This window comes from Neofelis nebulosa, chromosome X (assembly GCF_028018385.1).
Source record: "Neofelis nebulosa isolate mNeoNeb1 chromosome X, mNeoNeb1.pri, whole genome shotgun sequence".
Lineage (NCBI taxonomy): Eukaryota > Metazoa > Chordata > Mammalia > Carnivora > Felidae > Neofelis > Neofelis nebulosa.
In genome coordinates, this window is record NC_080800.1 from 40,750,223 (window position 1) to 40,763,567 (window position 13,345).

At 43.4% G+C, this 13,345-nt stretch overlaps 1 non-coding gene across 1 annotated transcript; it reads left to right on the top strand.

Moving 5' to 3' along the window:
• Positions 1-3,921: 3,921 nt before the first annotated feature.
• On the top strand, positions 3,922-4,006 carry TRNAG-UCC (transfer RNA glycine (anticodon UCC)). Its single transcript has one exon. It is a non-coding gene; the product is annotated as a tRNA-Gly (tRNA).
• Positions 4,007-13,345: the final 9,339 nt, after the last annotated feature.

The following is a 13,345-nucleotide window of genomic DNA, read 5'->3' on the forward strand; positions in this document are numbered from 1 at the left end:
TTTCCCCCTAGTCTCTTTGCCATCCTTGTATCCCTAGGCCCATCACAGGGACTCCATACAAGAAAAAAAATCATCAGATCAATCATAAATTGAGGGAAATGATACTTGCTACAATATATGCATATAACACAGTGCCCGTAAAGGTACGTAGAAGAATGTGCATTTGTCTGATGTTCAATACATTTATTTACGCATTCTTCCCCCTAGTACTTATTGAATATGAATCATGGGCCTGGGGTGCGAGAGCTATAACAGAAAATAAAGTAGGCCGGATCTCTCCCTTCAGAGACTCTCTGCTGCTCATGGGAGACGGACAATATAGAGGTGCGTAAATATACATCACGTTATGTGAAGAGATCGAATAAAGGGAGACGGGCCAACGTGAGCAAACAAAGATAGATTGGGGTTACTAGTTTAGCCAGGGCGGCCAGCAAGGGCCTGTTGGCGAAGCCCGAAGGAAGTAAGGAAGCAGGCTGTAGACACAAGGGGACGGGACCCCGTTTGGCATGCTCAAGGATCAGCAAAGAGCCAATATGGATGGAGGACACCAAGTGACGAAGAGGCTGGTGGGAAGTGATGTAGAAGAGGTGGGCAAAGAGATCGGATGTCGTAGGGCCTTAAAAACCCCGGGCTCTGGGCTGACCGCTCAGAGCCTGGAACCCGCTTCAGATTCTGTGTCTCCCTCCCTCTCTGCCCCTCCCCCGCTCACACTCTGTCTCTCTCACTCTCAAAAAAATGCATAAATGTTAAAAACCCACGGACAGAGGGGCGCCCGGGTGGCTCAGTCGGTTAAACGACGGGCCCTCGGTTTCGGCTCAGGTCGTGATCTCGCCGTTCATGGGTTCGCACCCCACATCGGGCTCTGCGGGGACAGCGCAGAGCCTGCTTGGGATTCTCTCTCTCTCTCCCTCACTCTCTGCCCCTCCTGCTTATCTCTCTGTCTCCCTCTCAAAATAAATTAACTTACAAAAAAAAAAAAAAAACCCATGGACACAACCTGGCTTTTATGTTAGGTTATGTTAGTGCAAGTCATCTGGTGGAAAAGAGCAGGGAATAGACATGACCTGATTATGGTCGAGAGGGCTTCCTCTGGCAGGCGGGACTATATGGGGAACAGAGGTCAGATTTTTGGATTTGATTCGAGGTCGAGGCCACCAGGATTTGCCGATTGTGTGAGCAAGATGACCCTGGGATTCCAAACAGCCAGAAGACTGGAGTTGCAGTTTGTGAGGTGTGGGAGGGCTACAGAGAGAACAGATTGGGGAAGGGGGCAGATAGTTAACCACAAATCCAGTTAATGGACGCCATCGCACGCTTATATGCTGATGGGGACTAATGCAGCCCAGAGTTAAAAAAAAAAAAAAAATCACGCAGGAGAGAGGGGCGAGTTTCTGAAGTGATGTCCGTGACAGACGACAGGGGTGGGGATCTACTGTTGGCTCTAGATAAGGGTGTGAGCTATGTCAACGTTGCGCTGGGTGCTTACGCCCTGTAACGCACTGCACAAACATAGGGCTCCATTAAACACAACTCGGTTAACCAGGCTGATAAATATCCTAGCTGTTGCATTCTTTGGAGGGTAACTATATTTTCCAGTTGAACTAGTCCAGTGAATTAAAAAGGTCCAAAAGGTCACAGCAATGACACAGTGCATATTGGGTATGTGCTCCGTGAAATCATCTGAGGCATAGAATGGCAAATTTCAATATCGTCTGCCCTTTTCAAGATTATATTCACATCTGTGGTCTCCCTTGATCCTTAACTTTTAGGTAGGGTAAACATTATGATCCCTTTTTCTGTAGATGAAAGAAAGAGAGGCCCAAGATTCGAAAGGGGTTCCCTAAAGTCACATAGCTTGTTAGGGACAGAATGAGGACTAGAACCTGGGTTTTCTGTCCGGCAACCCCGGAGGGCTTCCTAATCATTGGGATCTCGGTCATATTCGGTGCCTGCCTTCTAGATCTTGTCCGTGACCCAGAGAAGACTTACACACACTTCCAAAGGGGCTCCTTCAATTCCCTGATTTCCCCTTCTCATCCTTGGCATAACAGAAAAGGCTTATAAACTTCTCTTAGGAAAGTGATTCATTATGGGGAGAAAGAACCATTTCTCTCTCTCTCCTCCCCAGGAAAAAAAAGAGAAAAGAAGAAAAAAAAAACCTGTTGCCATGGTTCTTTCTGATTTCCTGGCCGAACGCTCCTGGTCTGCACCCCCGGCGAATCGGAGGAGAATGACTCTCCAGGCCGTTCAGATGAGCGGAGAAGCTTCCACATGTTTCTTTATGGGTTATAGTGCAGATTTCACCTTTCCCTCCCACCCGCCCCCTCCTCTGTTTTACCAAAACACGTAAAGGGAGTTGCTGAATGCACACCGTCAAACTTGGCAACCATACAGGAGACAAAAAAGAGGAAGGAACATCAGGGAATAAGGATCTGGGGGACTTTGAAGTGAGACTAGACACAAAGGCCGTACAGCTATCTGAAGATTGCCTGCACTCTTGGTTCTGAGCGTCTCAGCAGCCAAAGTAAAAGGGAAAACCCAACCAGCACGATGTCCACAAACGTCCATCGAGATCACCTCGAACGGCGATGATGGCAAATTGATGCAGGTGAAAACTTTTTGTTCGTTTGTTTGTTTCTCAGACTTGCTGGTCTCAGGACCGCTTGACACTCTTAACAATCCTTGAGGACCCCAAAGAACCTTTGTTTGTGTGGCGTGGGTTATGTCTATTGACATTTACTCATTCAATGTTGTCGTTAAAATGACAACTTTGGGAAAAGGAAATTTATCAGTTCGTTTAGAAGTAATAAACCCACTACGCGTGGGCATGATAACACGTTTCCCAAAGCGAAAAAATTGAGCGTGAAGAGTAGAATTGTTTTACGTTTCGGCATCTAAGTTTACATGTTATATTTAATGTCTGGTTTCATCGAAGACAGCTGGCTTCTTGTATTTGCTTCGGCATTCTGTGAAAGACACATTTTGGTTGGTGATGAGCACGGGAAACCAATACGACACCGTGTGTTAACTAACTGGAATTCAAATAATAATTTCGTTCAACAAGAACACATTTTGTTTGAAGTATATGAAGAAAAGCTGCCATTACATGGGTGTATCATTGAAAAAGGGCAGAGTATTTTAAGACCTTTTTCTGATACTTGTGGACAATCTTCTCTGAGACCACAACGCACTTTGACAAGTGGCTATTGCTAACAAGTTAGTTGCAATGCGGAATCTGAAAGCATATCAGCGTGCTTCTCGTATGGTGCTAGGTGGCAATCTACTGCTCTAGCCTGTACCTGGTTTTTGTTTTGTTTAAACGTTTATTTATTTATTTATTTTGAAACAGAAAGAGAGAGCGAGCCAGGGAGGACCAGAGAGAGAGGGAGGGAGAGAAACCCAAGCAGGCTGTGCACCGTCAGCGCAGAGCCCAACGTGGGGCTCAATCTCATGAACCATGAGATCACGACCTGAGCCAACGTCAAGAGTTGGATGCTTAACTGACTTAGCCACCCAGGTGCCCCGTTCTAGCTTGTACTTTGAACAATTTTTTTAATGTTTATTTATTTTTGAGAGAGCAAAAGAGAGAGAGAGAGAGAGAGAGAGAGAGAGAGAGAACACGAGCAGGGTGGGGGGAAGAGAGAGACAGAGACACAGAATCCGAAGCAGGCTCCAGGCTCCGAGCTGTCAGCACAGAGCCGGTCACGGGGCTCGAATCCATGATCTGAGCTGAAGTCTGACACCTAACCGACTGAGCCACCCAGGCTCCCTTAGCTTGTCCTTTGAATGGATCTTCTATCCATGCACGATTTTGTAGCATTATGCGTTGGTCATTTGGAAAACACTGGTTCACTGTTTGTAGATCTTCTAAATGGTGACACATTTCATTATACAATATCAAAAATTCACATTTGTAGGGGCGCCTGGGTGGCTCAGTCGGTTGAGCGTCTGACTTCCGCTCAGGTCATGATCTCGCGGTCCGTGGGTTCAAGCCCCACATCGGGCTCTGTGCTGACAGCTCAGAGCCTGGAGCCTGTTTCAGATTCTGTGTCTCCCTCTTTCTCTGACCCTCCCCTGTTCATGCTCTCTGTCTCAAAATAAATAAATGTTAAAGAAAATTAAAAAAAAATTCACATTTGTAAAAAAAAAAAAACCCACATTCATTAATATCACCACCAATTTCATTATAAAGTCTTTAAGTGTTGGGAAGCTGTAAGGGCGCCTGGGTGGCTCAGTCGGTTAAGCGTCCGACTTTGGTCAGGTCATGATCCCAGGGTTCATGAGTTCGAGCCCCGTGTCGGGCTCTGTGCTGACAGCTCGGAGCCTGGAGCCTGCTTCGGATTCTGTGTCTCTCCCTCGCTCTCTGCCCCTCCCCTGCTCATGCTCTGGCTCTCTCTAAAAAATAAAATAAAAACATAACAAAATTTTAAGTGTCAGGAAGCTGTCAAGCTCACCGTAGCAGATACAAGTTTTCCAAATCTCTCATTTTCAGTTGAAGCTCAGACTTTATCATTGGCAACAAATACTATCAGTTGTTTCCCCTGAAGGGACAGACTCTTCCATTTTTTTTTCTTCAATATATGAAATTTATTGTCAAATTGGTTTCCATACAACACCCAGTGCTCATCCCAAAAGGTGACCTCCAAAAAACTGAGAACAAACTGAGGGTTGATGGGGGGAGGGAGGGAGGGGTGGGTGGGTGATGGGTATTGGGGAGGGCACCTTTTGGGATGAGCACAGACTCCTTCATTTTGAAGAAAATGTCTGCCAAATACCTAGCTCTTAATAACCATAGCTTGACAATTAGCTGTTCTTTCAAGTAAAAAAAAGGTGTTTGAGGAAAAGAGAGACCAGCTTTGCTCACAATTCAATTGCACAAGTGCTTTTCCCGTAGAAAACCATCCTGGTTCAGTGTGCAGTGGAATAGCCTTATTCCTTCTTTTCCATTTCATCACACAGAGGGTTATTCTGCGTATCCGAAGGTTGAGACCGAATAAAATTAGTAACTCTTACAACAGCATCAAGTACATTCTTAACAAAATTTTTTTTATTATGTATTTTTGAGATAGGCAGAGTGAGGGCAGGGTAGGGCAGAGAGGGGGGTGGGGGGACAGAGGATTTGAAGCGGGCTCGCGCGGACAGTCCAATGACCGTCTGATGAGGGGCTCGAACTCCTCAACCGTGGGATCATGACCTGAGCCCAAGTCAGATGTGTAACCGACCGAGCCACCCAAGCACCCGGCATCGAGTGCATTCTTAAACAACACTCTCTTATTGTTTTTGCTTGCCTGTGTTTCTTTTAGTTTAGTTTAGTTTTGTTTTGTTTTTAACTGTGAGGGTATGGCAGTGAAGAAGAGGAAGACGACCACTGCTAGCATGGTCGACGCCCCTGCTTTGATTCGTGCGAAGGCACTGGCAGGTTCCCATTGCATTTGTACCAATCATGCAAATGTCAAACAGTGAAAAGGGCATTCGTAATCTTGGTATTAATTAGTGTCATTATAGAGCAGTACCCATCTAGAATAATTAGCCTTAGTATCAATATGCAAATAGAACTGTCCTTGTGAACCATCTGAAAAGGTCTCGGTAGAGCACTTTCTGAGAACCACCGATCTAGAAGAAAGGATGGGCTGAATGTCCACCAGGTAATTAAGTATATGTGTATTTTACATACGTATAAAGGTTTGCCACATATATTCAGGTGGTACAGTATAGTAGATTTTTTGATTCAGCTTTTTATTTCGATACTGTAGATTCACATGTAGTTATAAGAAATAATGGGAGGCGGGGCGCCTGGGTGGCTCAGTCGGTTAAGCGTCCGACTTTGGCTCAGGTCTCACGGTTTGCGAGTTCGAGCCCCTCGTGGGGCTCTGTGCTGACGGCTTGGAGCCTGGAGCCCGCTTGGGATTCCGTGTCTCCCTCTCTCCGCCTCTCTCCCGCTCACTCTCTGTCTCTCTCTGCCTCTCAAAAATCAATAAACGTTAAAAAAAAAAAGAAAAGAAAAAAGAATAGGAAGAGATCTCATGTGTCCTTTCCCCAATTTCCCTCAATGGTAACGTCTTCCAAAACTGTGGTACCATATCCGAACCCGATCGATGATATTGATACAGTCAACATACAGAACAGTTCCATCAGCACAAGGATATCCCTATGTGGTCTTTTTATAGTCATGCCGACTTTCCTCCTCCCCGTTGCCTCCTGTCTCCCATCCTTGGCTCCCGGCACCCATTAATCTATTTTCAATTCTATATTTTCTCAGTTCAGGGAGATTACGAGTGGTTATAAAGGGAATCCTACAACATGTAACCATTGGACATTTCCCCTCAGCATAATTCCCTGGAGACCATCCATTTTGTGGCACCCACCGATATCTCATTCCTTTTTATCGCTGGGCACTATTCCAATGCACGGATCTACGGTTTATCTATGCACCCTTTGGAAGGCATTTGAGTTGTTTCCCATGTTTGGTTGTTACGAATAGAGTCGCTGTGAAGACTGGCGTGCAGGCTTTTGTGTGAACATACGTCGTTGTTTCTCTGGGGTAAGTGCCCAAGCGTACGAGCGTCAGCCTGTTTTCCAGAATGGCTGAATCATCTTCCATCCCCACCCCCTCCCCCCGCCCCGCCCCGCCCCCAGCAAAGCGGGAGTCATCTACTTTGTCTGCTTCCTTGTCAGGATTTGGTGTTGTCACCATTTTTAGTTTTACAGTGCTAGCTCATGTTTTAAATTTATTTATTTATTTATTTATTTATTTATTTATTTATTTATTTTAGAGAGAGAGTGCAAGTGGGGGAGAGGGCCAGAGGGGAGAGGGAGAATCTCAAGCAGGAGAGAGAGAGACAGAGCATGAGCCCGGGAGGGGCAGAGAGAGAGAGGGAGACACAGAATCCGAAGCGGGCTCCAGGCTCCCAGCTTTCAGCACAGACCCCAACGCGGGGCTCGAACCCACGGACCGCGAGATCATGACCTGAGCCGAAATCAAGAGGCGGATAGATGCTTAACGGACTGAGCCACCCAGGTCCCCGATAGCTCATGTTTTACTGTACATGTCTCTAGTGGAGAATGATGTTGAATGGTTTTTTTCATGAGCTTATTAGGATCTGGATATTCCTGTCATCAAAACGTCTGTCCGTGTCTTCCCCATTTCCTAATATGATTGTTTCTCTCTCTCTCTCTTTTTTTTTAACAGTTCTGTATAAATTCTAGAAACTTGTCCTTGTTTCCCTTCCAAAATTCTACAGTTTTACATTTAACTTTTAGGTCTGTCATCCACCTTGAGTTGTTTTACCCCATTTGTTGACTTGCTTTTGCGCTTGTGCCAAAAATCAGTTTGACATATTTTGTGTGGGCCTCTTTGTGGGTTCTCTATTCTCCATTGAGCTATATATCTATCCCTCCACTACCGTACTGCCTTGATTATTGTAACCTATATAGTAAGCCTTAAAATAAGGTAGAGCGCTCGCTCCCACTTTAGTCTTTATTTTTTTTTTAAATTTTTTTTTTTTTTCAACATTTTTTTATTTATTTTTGGGACAGAGAGAGACAGAGCATGAACGGGGGAGGGGCAGAGAGAGAGGGAGACACAGAATCGGAAACAGGCTCCAGGCTCCGAGCCATCGGCCCAGAGCCTGACGCGGGGCTCGAACTCACGGACCGTGAGATCGTGACCTGGCTGAAGTCGGACGCTTAACCGACTGCGCCACCCAGGCGCCCCCCACTTTAGTCTTTAAAATTAGTTTAGCTACACTAGGCTTCCTTAGCCTGTGGCTTCCACTCAAATTTTATTTTATTTTTATTTTATTTTATTTTTTATTTTTTTTAACGTTTTATTTATTTTTGAGACAGGGAGAGACAGAGCATGAACGGGGGAGGGTCAGAGAGAGGGAGACACAGAATCCGAAACAGGCTCCAGGCTCTGAGCGGTCAGCACAGAGCCCGACGCGGGGCTCGAACCCACGGACCGCGAGCTCATGACCTGAGCCGAAGTCGGCCGCTTCACCGACTGAGCCACCCAGGCGCCCCTCCACTCAAATTTTAGAATAAGTTGGTTTATGTCTACACAACCTTTGCTAGTATTTTGATAAAAGTTGCATCAAATCTACAGATCAGTGTAGGAAGAATTGACATCTTTACTATGTTTTTCCTTTCTGATTTATGAACACAATGTATGTCTCCATGTATTTACTTCTCCTCTGATTTCTTGCATCAGCATTTTGCAATTTTCAGAATAGAGGTCTTGTACATTCTTTCTCAGGTTTAGGCCTCAGCACTTCATTGTATTTGGAATAGTTGTAAATGGTATTGCGTTGTTTTGGTTTCTCCCTGTTCACTGTTAACTTATAGACATAAGCTTGATTTCTGTGGTCTCACCTGGTGCCCTGTGACCTTGCTAACCTCACTTATTAATTCTAGGGGGCTTTTTGTAGATCCCTTGGGATTTTCTGTGAGGATAGTCATTTAATCTGCAAACGGGACAGTTTTTTTCTTCCTGTTCAATCGCTATTCCTTCTATTTCTTTTTCTTGTCTTATTTTAGTGTCTAAAGCTTCCGCTGTTATCTGAATAAGAGTGGTGAGAAGGGACATCATATGCAACGAATGCTGCAGTGGACAGGGGAGTGCAGATATCTTCAAGATACTGACTCTACGTCCTTTAGATATATGCCCAGAAGTGGGATTGCTGGATCCTATGGTAGTTCTATTTGTAATTTTTTGAGGCCCCTCCATGCTGTTTTCAATCATGACTGCCAATTTGCATTCCCACCAACAGTGCACAAGGTATCCCTTGCCTTCACATCTTCACCAATGCTCGTTATATTTTGCCTTTTTCATAAAAGACATTCTAACAGGCGTGAGGTGATATCTCATTATGATTTTGACTTGCAATTTCATGACGATTAGTGATCTTGAGCCTTTTTTCAGGTACCTGTTGATCACTTATATACCTTCTAGGATTGTCTAGTAAGCTCCTTTGCCCATTTTTACATTGGGTTATTTGTTTTCTTCCTATCGAGTTCTTTGAGTTCCTGATGTGTTTTGGATACTCATCCCATACTGGATATACGCTTTGCAAATATTTTCTCCCATTCTGTAGGTTGCCTTTTCGTTTTGTTGATTGTTTCCTTTGCTGTGAAGAAATGTGTTTTATTTTTATTAAAAAATATTTTTTATGCATTTATTCATTCTTGAGAGACAGAGTATGAGCAGGGGGAGAGGCAGAGAGAGAAGGAGACCCAGAATGTGAAGCGGGCTCCAGGCTCTGAGCAAGCTGTCAGCACAGAGCCCGATGTGGGGCTCGAACCCACAGACCGTGAGATCATGACCTGAGTCAAAGTCGGATGCTCAACCGATTGAGCCACCCAGGTGCCCCGAAACTCTTTAGTTTGATGCAATTCCAGGTTTGGTTTTGTCGCCTGTTTTGTTGACTGTGCTTTTGGCATCATGTTCAAAATATTATTACTCAGACCAGTATGGAGAAGCTTTTCCCTCAGTGTTCTTCTAGTAGTTTTACAGTTATAGGTCTTGGGCTTAAGTCTTTAATTCACTTGGAGATGATTTTTGTGTATGGTATAAGATAAGGGTCCAATTTCCTTCTTCTGCCTTTGGATATCCATTTTTCCCAGCACCATTTATACAAGAGACTGTCGTTTTCCCATGTGCATGGATTGATTTCTGGGCTCTCTATTCTTTTCCATTGGACCATGTTTCTGTTTTTATGCTAGTACCATGCTGTTTTGAGTCATATAACTTTGTAATACACTTTGAAATGAGGTAGTGTGATGCCCCCGGCCTTGTTCTTTTTGCTCAAGATGGCTTTGGCCATTCAAGGTCTTTTTGTAATTCCATACGAATTTTAGGGTTGTTTTCCTATTTCTGTGGGGAAAAAAATGCCATTGGAATTTTGATAGGGATTGTATTAAATTTGGAGTATGGACATTTTAACAACATTAATTCTTCCAACCCATATATTTCCATTTATTTGTGGCGTCTTCAGTTTCATTCATTAATGTTTTATAGATTTCAGCGTGCAGAACTCTCACCTCCTTGGTTAAATTACTTCTTAAGTATTTTTTATATTATTGTCAGGGGGATTGGTTTCTAATTTTGTGTTTCAGTTTGTTTTTAGCATCTAGAAATACCACTGAGTTTTGTATGTTGATGCTGTATCCCCCAACTTGACTGAATTCTTTTTTTAGTTTTTAACATTTTTCTGGTGGAGTCTTTACAGTTTTCCGTATATAAAATTATGTCATCTGCAAAGAGAGACGATTTTACTTCTTCCTTTCTAATTCGGAAGCCTTAAAAATGTTTTTCTTGCCAAACTGCTCTAAGACTTCCAATACTATATTGAATAGACGTGGTGAGAGTGGGCACCTTTGGCTTGTTTCTCATCTTGGAGGAAAAGCTTTCAGGTTTTCACTGTTAAGTATGATATTAGCTATGGGCCGCCTTTATCATGTTGAGGTGCATTCCTTCTGCACCTAATATGTAGGGAGTTTTTATCATGAAAGTGAGTTGAATTTGGTGAAATGCTTTTTCTGCACCCAATGATACGATCGTATGCTTTTTATCCTTCATATCCCACTTATTGATTTGCATAAGTTAAACTATCCTTACTTCTCAAGTGTAAATCCAACTTGATCATGGCATACGATCTTTATAATGTGCTTTTTTTAAAAAAAAATTTATGTTTATTTACTTTTGAGAGACAGAGAGAGACAGAGAGAGCATGAGCAGGGGAAGGGCAGAGAGAGAGAGAGGGAGACACAGAATCCAAAACAGGCTCCAGGCTCTGGGCTGTCAGCACAGAGCCCGACATGGGGCTGGAGCTCACGGTTGAAGTCGGCTGTTCAACGGACTGAGCCACCCCTTTATAATGTGCTTTTGAATTCAGTTCGCTAATATTTTGTTGAGGATTTTTGCATCTATGTTCATCTGGGATACTGACCTATAATTTTCTTCTCTTATAGTGTTCATGACTGGCTTTGGTATTAGGGCAATGCTGGGCTTGTAAAATGAACTTGGAAGTTTTCCCTCTTTTTCAATTTTTTGAAAAATTTTTTAATTTTATTTTTGAGAGAGACAGAGTGCGAGTCGGGGAGGGCCAGAGAGAGGGAGACACAGAATCCGAAGCAGGCTCCAGGCTCTGAGCTGTCAGCACAGAGCCCAACACAGGGCTCAAACCCTCTAACCATGAGATCATGATCTGAGCTGAAGTCGGACGCTTAACCAACTGAGCCACTCAGATGCCCCACAATTTTTTGAAATATTTTGAGAAGGATTGGTATTAATTCTTCTGTAAATGTTGGTTAGAATTCACCACTGAAACCATCTCAGGTTGGGCTTTTCCATGTTGGTGAGCTTTTGATTACTGTTTCAATCTCCTTACTCATTCTTGGTCTGTTTGGATTTTCTGTTTCTTCATGATTCAATCTTGGTAGTTTGTGTGTTTCTAGGAATGTAACCATTTATTCTAGGGTTTTCAGTTTGTTGGCATATAAATGTTTGTAGTAACCTCTTATGATCCTTTACATTTCTGCGGTATCAGTTGTAATGTCCCTTCTTTCATTCATAATTTTCTTTTTTTGAGTTTTCTTCCTATTTTTCTTAGTTTTGCTGAATTTTGTCAATTTTGTTTATCTTTGTAAAAAAAATCAACTCTTAGTTTCATCGATTTTCTCAACTTTTCTGTAGTCTCTGTTTTATTTATTTAAGCTCTTATCTTTGTTATTTCCTTCCTTCTGCTAACTTTTGGCTATCAGATTAGGGGACCACCGTACTGCAGTATGCCATCATCTTAACTTACTTCTGCAATGACCTTATGCAACGTAATAATTTAGAAGAGATACGTATTCGATCCTTCAGATAACCAAAATACATTTCTCAGATATATATGGTCTTCATCCATAATTCCTGAAAATGCATCAGAGCCATATAGGTAAAACAAGTGTCTTGTTAATAATAAAGGTGACTTTTAGGGGCATCTGGGTGGCTCAGTCGGTTGAGCATCTGACTTCGGCTCAGGTCACGATCTCACGGTTTGTGGGTTCCAGCCCCACATCGGGCTCGGGGCTGACGGCTCGGAGCCCGGAGCCTGCTTCAGATTCTGTGTCTCCCTCTCCCTCTGCCCCTCCCCTGCTCACGCTCTGGCTCTCTCGCTTGCTCTCTCTCTCTCTCTCTCAAAAAAGAATAAACATAAAAAGAAATTAATAATAATAATAATAAAGGTGACTTTTGCACCCTACCCAAGTGGGGGCCGGTTACCAGAAGGCCCAACTATGTGATTACAGGGTTGGAACTTTCAGCCCCATGTACTGACCTCTGCGAAGGAGGAGGGGGGGTGGAAGTTGAATCAGCCAACGGCCAGTGACCTAGTCAACCATGACTATGTAATGAAGCTTCCATTAAAACCTAAAAGGACAGCTTTTTGGTCCTTTTTGAAGACTTTCTATGCTTGAGGAACCAGAATGCTTTGAGACCTTGCCCTAGGTATCTCTTCATCTGGTTGTCGATTCATATTCTTTATCATATCCTTTAATAAACTGATCAATATAAGTAAATGTTTTCCTGAGTTCTGTAAGCCTCTCTAGCTTCAGTCAGAAGCACAAGTGATGGTCAGGAGGCTTGCAACTGATGTCCGAAGTAAGGGATGAGGGTCAATCTTGTAGGACTGAACTCTTGACTTGTGGGATCTGATGCTCTCTGCAGGGACATAGTGTCAAAATTGAGTTGAATTCTTGGATAACCTGCTTGTATCCGAGAATTGCTTGGTGTTTGGGTCCAGGAATCTCAAAATACCCTATTTCCAAATCAGGTCACATCTTAAGGTACTGGGGGTTAGGACTTCAACATACCTTTTTTGGAGAGAAACAGTTCGACCCGTAACACCTACATCTGTTGTTGTGTTTGAAGTGAGTTTTTTATAGATAGCATATAGCTGGATCATTTTTTTAATTTACCAATCTCCGTCTTTCTAAAAATGTTTATTTATTTATTTTGAGAGAGAGAGAGAGAGAGCGTGAGTGGGGGAGGGTCAGGGAGAGCGAGAGAGAGAGATAATCCCAAGCAGGCTCCATGCTGCCAGCGCAGAGCCTGATGCAAGGCTCGAACTCAAGAACCATGAGATCATGGCCTGAGCAGAAATCAAGAGTCAGATGCTTACCTGACTGAGCCACCCACGCGCCCCCAATCTCTGTCTTTTAATTATCGTGTTTAGACCAGTTACATCTAAGGCAATTATTGATATATTAAGATTTAAGTCATCATTTTATTATTTGTTTTCTGCGTGTTTTCCCCATTTCTTATTTTGTTGTTTCTCTTTTTGGACTTCCTGGAGGCTTTTTGAAC